The sequence below is a fragment of the Pteropus alecto genome, unplaced genomic scaffold, assembly GCF_000325575.1.
Source record: "Pteropus alecto unplaced genomic scaffold, ASM32557v1 scaffold95, whole genome shotgun sequence".
In the NCBI taxonomy this organism is placed as follows: Eukaryota; Metazoa; Chordata; class Mammalia; order Chiroptera; family Pteropodidae; genus Pteropus; species Pteropus alecto.
In genome coordinates, this window is record NW_006441071.1 from 7087306 (window position 1) to 7097628 (window position 10323).

The following is a 10323-nucleotide window of genomic DNA, read 5'->3' on the forward strand; positions in this document are numbered from 1 at the left end:
ATCTCTAGGATACCTCCTATAGTACTTCTCATGATCAGGACTGCACAGATAAAAAATAAGCAAGCCTGAAATCTTAAAAAAAAAACAGTGAAGAGGATATTTTGAAATAAATGTTTTATTGAATATATCATTTTTACAGCTTAAATTTTCACAAATTAAACAGTTATCTATTTAACAAGCAGCCAGATCAAGATGGAGAATATTTCTAATACCCTCAGTTTTCTTATTGTCCCATAAAGTCACTATACCCCCCAAAGATAAATACTGTGATGACTTTTATCATAGTAGACTGCTTTTTACAAGTATAATGCCTGGCTTTTTTTCACTTAGTTTGATGTTTTTGATATTCATCTATTTTTTTGCATGTAGCATTATCTTTTTCATTTCCATTTTTGTATGGTATTCATTGATCACATATCTAATTTTTATCTATATATCACTAAATCATATATAATAATTGGTATATATATGTGTTTATATATTAAGATATATCATATATCATTTATATACACATATGTCTGTACACATACATCACACACACACACACACACACACACACACACACACATATATCTCAAGTCTAGTGTTGGTGGAGATGCAAGTTGTTTCTAGTTCAGGCTATTATGAAGAATGTTGCTTGAAATATTCTCATATCCTACTAGCAATGATTTTTGAATCATAGGATAATTAAAGCTTTACTAGATACTGCTAAATAGTTCCCCCCCAAATTTATATCAATGCACTGTCCCATCAAAATTATGATACTTATAGTTTCTCCACATAATTGTCAAGAAATAATAATATTGACTTTAAAAATTGTAGTCATTCTGGTAGTGTATGATAGTATTTCATTGTGCTTTTGACTTGCATTCTCTGCTAAGTAACGGTGATGAAACAATTTTTATAAATTTATTAGACATTTCATTTTCCTCTTTAGTGAGATGTATATTTAAGTCTTTAAGTAATTTTTTAAATTATTGATACTTAGACATTCCTTATTAATGCTAGTCAACTGTTAGGGATGCATTATAGATACATAGTCCTATTGTGGCTTTCCTTTTTATTCTCTTTATGAGTATTTGAATGAACAAATTTTATTACATCAAAAAATAAAATAAAATGACAATTGAATTTCAAAATCTAGGCCAGTGGTTATGGTAGTCAAGCTGTATATTCTAATTTTATATCTATACAAATAAAGTAGCAAATATATTTTATTATTCTATTTTTAACTAAGGAGATTATTTTGCTGTTTTATATATTATCATTATACTCTTTAAACTACTAAAAGAACACATTATTTTATAATAAAAGCAAATTTTGATGAGTAATAAATGAATTATTTGCACAATTACTTTCTTGCAAGATGTATTATGAAATTTGAGGTTCAGAGAATTGTCAAAAAATTAAGTAATTTGAACCAGATAGAGTTTTTCAAACTTTCAGTCGATATTGCTAACTACAAAATAAAAACAGTTTATTTCAAGAATTTTGATAATTTTGGGTCTTGGGCTAAGTTAGATGCATAAATCATTTTTCTTTGTAGTATATAAATAGTTATAAGAACTGTCAGCTAGAAAGATTTGATGTCATATTAGTAACCTCTTTAAAATCTTGCTTTTCTTCATAATGCCAATCTAGAAAGAAATAAGAAACCCTTTATATCTTATAATATTGGAATTCAACCTATGGTGCTTTGGGCTGAACAGAAAAGTTCTTGATCTTTTAGGTGGCTGATAATTAGTTCTTAAAACTAAATCCAACAGGGAGACTTATTAAAATCGATTCTAAGTAATGCTCTACAGACTTTAATACCTAGTGTTTGACATGTGTGACAATATCTCTGAACTTTTTATTGACCAGGAGACAGCCAACCTTCTCATCTTCTAAACCACCGTTTGTGTCTTCTATTAGGAATTAGTTCAACACTTTCTTTAACAAGCTGACAAACCAGACATTCTCACAAAGGATCATAAATATCAAATTATATTTATTCCTTGATAATTCAACCAGAGATTTCAAAACTCTACAAAGGAAGTTAACGAGAAATAATGTGTAAGGAGTATCTGACTGAGAACACAAATATGACATTTCATGTACTGTGTGTGGTAGTTGATGACATATATTTAGATAATAGGCTTGAGAATTATTTGGTGATGACATCGTTAACATAAATAGTATCTCTGTGTGTATATCACACTGGAAATGTTTTCCATTACCTGTTTGTCCTTAAACTATAGTAGTGATCACTTCTCTTCTTTTTCCTTCTGTTCCCATTCTCTTTTATTTATTTCTCTCCTCTCCTTTTCCTGACTAATTCAGATATACAGCTGTTAGATGGGCAGATAAAGACAAACATCTGTGCCAGAAGTGGGAGATGAAAGACCTGATGGCTTGGAACAGAAGCTGGTGCTTAAGCAAGGTAAGGGTGGAATCCACTCAGAGAACTTACTAGCATAGGGAGTGATAGCACGTATGGGGATGGTCTAGAACAGGTGTTATAACCCAAGCAGATTGAAGAGGAAATCCACATGGTGGGTGAGTTGCAGCCTAATCAGGGTAATGACGGCAACTATGGGGATGGAGTTGGTGATGGAGAAAGGGGATTCACAGGGAGATTGATCAAATGAGTAAATGTATTAAGGGTAACGAAATCTAAATATATCACTTGCAATGAAAGATGTTACAAATATGAAAATGAAGAAAACAAGACTGAAACTTATGATACTGGACTGTAATTGAAGGTATAGGTGTAAACTCATAGTTTTTTAAAATATATAGATACATACAGAAATAAATATAGTTGTAAATGACTCTGTGTGTGTGTGTGTGTGTGTGTGTGTGTGTGAGTGTGTGTGCGTGTAGCTCTGTCTACTGATAGAATAGAGAAGCAGTATTATTGCCATAGTGATGAGCATATCCAGCACCTAAATCTTGGCTTCTAAAGACTGTGAAAAGGGACAAAAGCTTCTCTGAAAAATGACTGATTTCATGGATGAGAAGGTTAAGTACAAAATGAACCTGGAGCATCTTTTTGTACCAGAAAGCAACAAAGTGCTCAAAAAATAATGAGGATATGTCAAAAGGACACAAGAACAGGCTTGAATAAGCTCTCACTGGCCAACTCTTGGACAACCTGAGCATCAAAGTAAACTTTTAATGATTTTAACACAGTTAATAAAATGGAAACCTATGAATTAACATAGTTACAAATATATTAAAGAATTATTGAAATTGAATGAGAGTCAAGGTATATTAGATAATAGTGATAATAAGAAATAACATTTTAGAGATTCGAAAAAGGGAAGGAGGTATATGTGTTTTGATGAATGGAAGAGTGACTACAAATTCTAAAATTAATACTGAAACATTACAGAATCATATCTTAATGCTATATTAATACATTTACAAAATACTTTGTGTCAGGAACTGTGCTTAAAGTGTTTTATGTGTAATTGTATCCTGTCAAAAATAGGTTAGAGTTATCGTCATCTTCCTCATCTTCATAGATGAGTAAAATGAGGACTAGAAATTGAAGTACCTATTTAAAGTGGCAGTTACTCCATTACATAGTTTGCTGCCTTGTATTGTATTGTTTTCTGTCTCAAAATCATCACTTGTAGCTTCTAGCTACTATTTTGTACTATATTTGTAAGGGGATACCAGCTAAGAGGTTCTCTGTTTGTAAACTGCAATTTTTTAGACCTTTCTTAGAATATTGAGAAATGCAGATATGTCTGGATAAAGAAAACCAGCTCTGTCTAATGTCATTATCGTAAAACCTGTATTTGAGACTTAACTTTTTAGAGTTCTTGATATGACTTACTATATAGCTAGATTGGGGAATTGCAAGATGATTTATAACATACTTTATTGTATTTGATTCTCCAGGAATAATAGCACAAATTTTACTTTTGCTGATAAGAGCCTTTTCTATTTTTTTATTGCCTAGTTTTTGGAAAAAAGGTCTGTACCATATATTGAAGAAAAAAAAATAGTTTGAAATTTAAAAAATATATTTCCCTATGCAAAGGATGACAAAAGCACTAATTCTTTATACACTGTCAATTAAAGGAAATAACCTAAGATAGATGTGTGACTGTTAATATTCTAATATTCTGGTATGTCTTATAACCTCCTCTCACATTTTCTTTGTGTTAAATGAAACTATCAAAAAAGTAATTTGAAAATTATTTTATTGAGTATTGGCATGTAGACTAGATTTAAGTTGGGTTTATTTGTAGTATGCATGGAAGAACTAAATGCCTGGTTAAGAAGTATGTATTCAAAATGAAAAGAAAATTATAGGTGCAGGAAAAATCCATCTGAATAATAAAGATGGAAAGAGTTCTCTAATGATCGAGGTGATAAGGTTTTAGTTACCTCGAGACTGTCTTTCACGCTATTTATATCTAATAAACTATAAGTGTGAACTCATGGATAGGTGAAGTTGGACTGAGCTATAGGTGATGACAGTTCTGTGTTTATAATATTCATAACCAAGAAATTAAGGTGAATGAATTCTTAGTTAATGCTAAAATATTTCGCTATTCTGTAGATGTGCTTTAATACTCCTTTTATACAAAGAATACTGATTCAGTCTTTTCAATTAAATGTGTTAGTAAAGCATTTGAATATACTGTTACAAATCAAGTTTAATCTGAAAATAAGTGGACATTATTGTGTTTAGACAAATTGTTAGGCACCTAAGGACCTTCTGAATTTTAAAAAGCAAAATCTATGATATTGAGATTTTCCTCTATATAATGAGATTTGATAACTTTTTTTTTTTTTAGATATTTTGGCATATATTGTATGTTAAATCACCTACATATGCAAAAATATATATATGCAAAAAAGTGTGCAAATGTGTTTGTGTTGCTTAATTTTCTCAAAGTGAACACCAGCACCCAGAGCAAAAGTACACTATTACTACTACCTCAGAAGTCCTCTCTTCTTTCTTTCAGATATTATCACTCACTTCTAGGATAATTATGTTAATGTCTTATTATATGCTTTCTGTGTTCTAAAACCTAAGTAATTAGACTGAAAATGTTTACTCTTTTGTGGCTGGCTTCTCGTTCTCATTGATTGATCTGTGAGAACTATCCATGTTTTGTGTGTAGGAATATGAGGGCCACAGGACACATATTTATTTAACTTTAGTGGATTTTTTCAGACAGTTTTCCAAATGGATTCTATCAGCTTATATTCATATTAGCAGTAAGTGAGAGGTTTATTTGCTCCACACCCTAGTCAGTATTAATATTATTTGCCTTTTCTTTTAACATTAGTTATTTTGGTGCATGAATAGTGATCTTACATTGTGGCACTAACTGCATTTCACTGATGTCAATGTTGAGCATCTTTTGTATTTTATTGACTACTTTTATATAATCATCTATGAAATTTTTGCTCGAGTCTTTTGTTCATCCTTATGTTAATTGTCTACTTTTGAAAATAGATTTGAAGTAATACTTATATGTTGTGGGCATGAATACTTAGATATATGTATTGCAGTTTTAAAATTCCATTTAAATTTCAATTCATTTAATTTCAATTAACTTCATTGTGGTCCAATATATCAGATTTTTAAAGATTAGCCAAGTCCTATATTTTAAAATATTAATAAGTATATAGGATTCCTCCATTAAATTAAATTTATGTAATAAATAGGACAGTCACTAAATATGTTTCAAGTTAATTTTTCCCTCATATTTTTCTATTTTCTAGATTATACCATACAACAGAGCTGCTACTAAATTGGATATTTTCTTTTATAATTAAGCCAGCTAATGTGTTATAGAGAGTGGAGCAGGGTGATTAAATGTAAAATCTATACCTCTGATTTTAGTTATCACATTTAGTCTGTCTGTCTCTCTTTATATCTCATATATGTACATATTTTTTTCAAATATACATACATATATATTTAGGGGATATTTTATATATAAGTTACATATAAATATAATATATAATATTAATATAATGTATTGGTTATAATGTAATAACATTGTTATTTATATTATATAAATATATATACACGCATACAAATAATCTCTCCTGAACTTCCTACTTCATGTATCCAACAGCTTGCTGGATATCTCCTCCAGCTGGATGCCCAGTAGGAAACTTAATCTCTCCATGTCTGACACAGAAATGTTGATTTTTTTTCTACTCCTCCCCGAGTCTGTCAAATCCTTTGATGTTTTTCATCATAGTACTTGTTTAAGACAAAACCCTTAAAATGATTCTTTTAAAAAAAAAAAAAAAACTCCTACAGCACTTGGTATTCCTAGGTGGTCTCCCAACCAAGTACTAACAAGGCCTGACCCTGCTTAGCTTCCGAGGTCAGGCGAGATCAGGTGTGTTCAGGATGGCATGGCTATAGACTCTATCACTGATTCTTGATTCTTCATTTTGACTCTTTCTCTAAAATTAAGTTCTAAATTACTTCAATTCTTATCTTTTACACAGTCACTATTGTAATCTAAATAATATTCAACCCCACCAGGTTTACGATCAGAGCTTCTTAACTAGTCTCTCTGATTTACTCCTGCTACTCCATCTTTACTGAACAACCAGAGTGGTCTTTCACAAGGTAAATCACATCGCTTTCCTGTTTAAACTATCTAGTACCCCGTTCCACTTAAGGTATAACACAAATGCTTTTCCCTAACTGGTTTGGTGGACTGCTGGACTTGGACCTCATCTCACTTGATCTGGGAAGGGTCAGATCAGTTTACCTTTCTCCCACACGCCTGGCACCAGTTAATTTGCCACCAGATTAGCTTGCCTGACACCCTCTTTCCCAGTGGCCTCTCAGTTTTTATCTTCTCTATCAGAAAACCTGACCTCTTTAATCTTTTTTTATCTTACTTACTTTTTTTTATCTTGTCTTCTTGGCATCAGAAACATGGTTATTTACCTTTTCTCTCTATTTTATTTACCATTTTTGGTATAGCATTAATTCTGTCCTTGGTTTTATTCTTGATATATATATATATGTTGTTAGAGATTTATATAATTTGTGAAGTGATCCCCACAAATAGTCTAGTATCCATCTGGCACTATAAATGGTTATTATAATTTTATTGACTATATTCCCTATGCTATACTTCATATCTTCATGACTGTTTTGTAACTACTAATTTTTATTTCCTAATCCCTTCACCTTTTTATTCTAATGGCTGAATATTTTTAAGAAATTTCTCATTAATTTATTTATGCAAAACAGCCTATTTGCCCTTTATATTTGGTTGGTGACAATTTCTCACACCCTTGACTAAATAGATATCTCTGATTTAGTCTTCTTGAAAATGCCAGTGTCTAAAAATATTTATATTTATATATCAAGTAGAATTTATAGGTAACTAAGCCTGAATATGACACTGAACAATCATCTTATCAATAATTTAGACCTTTGACAAAATCACTATTAAATTACCCCAGAAAGAAACTTGTTTATGTTCTCCTTACAATAGCAAAGAATTATTAACTTCCTCACCAAAGAGTAATAGTTCCTCTTAAGTCAATTCAGAAAGTTCCTCCTGATTCCTAACTTAAACCTGCTTACTATTGCTTGTTTGTTACCATTTTCATCTCAAAATTTTTTGAAGAAGTGCTTTTAGTGATTGATAATAGGGAATATGTTTATTTTTATATTTTATTATTTTTTGTTCTTGGGTTTTTCAAGCAAAACCAAATATCTCTCTTCTTTCTTAGAGTCGACCATTTTTCCTTGAAGATATGTTTCATGCAAATCAATTGAAGGGATCCAGCTTAAACAGGCACTTCTTTACATCTCTCATATTAAAGGTAATTTTTAAGTTTGTTTATTATTCTAACCACTAACATCCAACTGAAACAAACTATTCTGTGTGAAATTCACACCTAATGCAGTTACAGGCCAATAAGGCTAAGTAAAAGTCAGTTTTAAAAAGGCTATAATTGTTTTCAGGGGGAAAAAAAAAAGAATTAGATTAGCAGGCAACTGACTTGGGCAAACATTTTCTCTACAACGTAACCTAATTATCACCTTATTGTTTCCATGATTCAGTTTCACCCCATGTGAAATAAACAGAAAAAAATCCTAAACTATCCCCGTTATTGTTAGAATCAAAGAGATACTGTATGTGGTGGTATTTTATGGTAGTTAAGAAGGAGGACTTTGGAGTGAGAGACTGAAACCAAATCCCTGTTCTGGCCATTACCATATGCATCACCTTTCTGAGTCCTCAAAACCTCATTTTCTCATCGCAATAATGGGAATAATAGTAATTATGTTATTTAAGATTATACTTTTATAAAACAACATAATATGTGATAAGAATGCAATAAATTATATTTATGTAAAATTCCTTTATAAATCTGCAAACAGCTATAAGATGACTGATATTTGTTATTATTTTGTTCAAGTACTAGGAGAGACGTTACTCAAAGATTATTGTTACTAAATGTGCAAGAAATAGCAGTTATGGTTTAGGCTAATTGTCCTTTCATCTCATTCTATTTTGAGAGAAGATGTTCATTTGTTTCATAACATGCATTCTTTTTTTTCATAGCAGTGACATTAAAATTGCTAATGATATTATGAAACAGAGGAGTCTCTATTACAATAAAGAATGCTATGTAATTCTAGTTAGTCTTGTTATGAGCAGAAGTGACCGACTTAAAGACGTGTACAAACGTTTAAAATTATTATAGTTCATGAGCAAACTTTATGCTCTAATCTAGTTGTTCAATTCTGCATCTTATCAAAACAATGTTACAGTTGTCTTCAATGATAACTTTGCCTCAGTAATAGAGTTGGGTAGATTTTAAAATTTAAATCTAATAATTTTGAGATAAATTATACCAATGTATTTTAAATGTCATAGTTCTATACAAAATCAAGTATATTTTATTTAAATGATAGGATATAAGGTTTTAAGTTAGGAATACATGAATTCTTGCAATTTCAATGGCCTTATATAATTTATGAATGTGAAAATTAATTTTATTGGAAATATGTATTGCTTTCTCTGTGTAATATTAAATTTTTGTGATATTTCTATACTGAAACCAAAGTTTATGTCTATAAATTCTCACATTATGCAAGTTATTTTCAAAAGTAGAACAAGTTACTTTATTTTAAAAATCAGAGTAAGAAATATATGAAGATATATTCTAACTTTAAGGATCCCAGTAAAGAAAATAATTTAATAAAATGCTAGTACTTATCTATTTCTAGATCTTACTTACCACTTTCTTTTATCATTTTTAACTATCTTTTCAGAGTGACGGATTAACTTTTCAGAATAATTAAAAAAAAAACTGCATTGTTTTTGCACTAGGAAAGACATCTTTTAAAGGAATATTTCTCCCTCTATACATAAATTCCCAAACAATTGATGACACACAATTTTTCCTAATCTTCTGGTGTCTCTTAAGTCCTCTCTCCATTAAAATTCAATACAATACAACACTACCCCTCCAAAAAAAAAAAAAAAAAACTCTACAATTTTGATAATTTTATCAATGGTTCCCATTTGGGTAATCTAATGGATAATTTTTAGTCCTCATTTAGCTTGACAAGATATCAGGATTTGCCATGGTTAATCCACTTCTCTTCCTTGGCACTTTATTTCCAAGACCTCATTTCCGTTTTGGGTTCACTTATGTTGTTAAGGCACTTGTCAATCAATTCTTGTCTTCTGTCTATCACCACTTACTTCCTCTGTGATTGTGTATTTACCACTGAAAAGTCCAGTTTCTTTCAGCTGCCGTATATTTGATCCCTTTTACCCACTTCACCCTTCCCATAACCCCCTATATTTGACCCCTTTTACCCCATTTACCTCTCCCCTTCTCCCCCATCCCTTATCCTCTGGTACCACTAGTCTATAGTCCATGTTCATGAGTCTATGTTTGTTTGTCCTGCTCATTTGTTACTTTTAGGTTTATATCCCACATATAAGTGATATCACACGATTTTCAACTTTTTCTATCTGACTTATTTTGCTTAGTATGATTATTTCAAGGTCCATCCATGTTGTTGCAAATGGCAGTATTTCATCTCTTCATATGGCTGAGTAATATTCCATTGTATATATGTACCACAACTTCTTTATCCCATCAACTATCGTAGGACACTTTGGTTGGTTCCATGTCCTGGCCACCATGAATAATGCTGCCATGAACATCGGTGTGCAAATATCTTTTCAGATATGGGTTTTCAAAACTTTGGGGTAAATACCCAGTGGAGGGATTGCTAGATCATACAGTAGATAAATTTTTAGTTTTTTGAGGAGCCTCCATACCATTTTCCATAGTGGCTGGACC

At 31.0% G+C, this 10323-nt stretch overlaps 1 pseudogene; it reads right to left on the reverse strand.

Moving 5' to 3' along the window:
* Positions 1–6274: 6274 nt before the first annotated feature.
* On the reverse strand, positions 6275–6393 carry LOC112485115 (annotated as a pseudogene).
* Positions 6394–10323: the final 3930 nt, after the last annotated feature.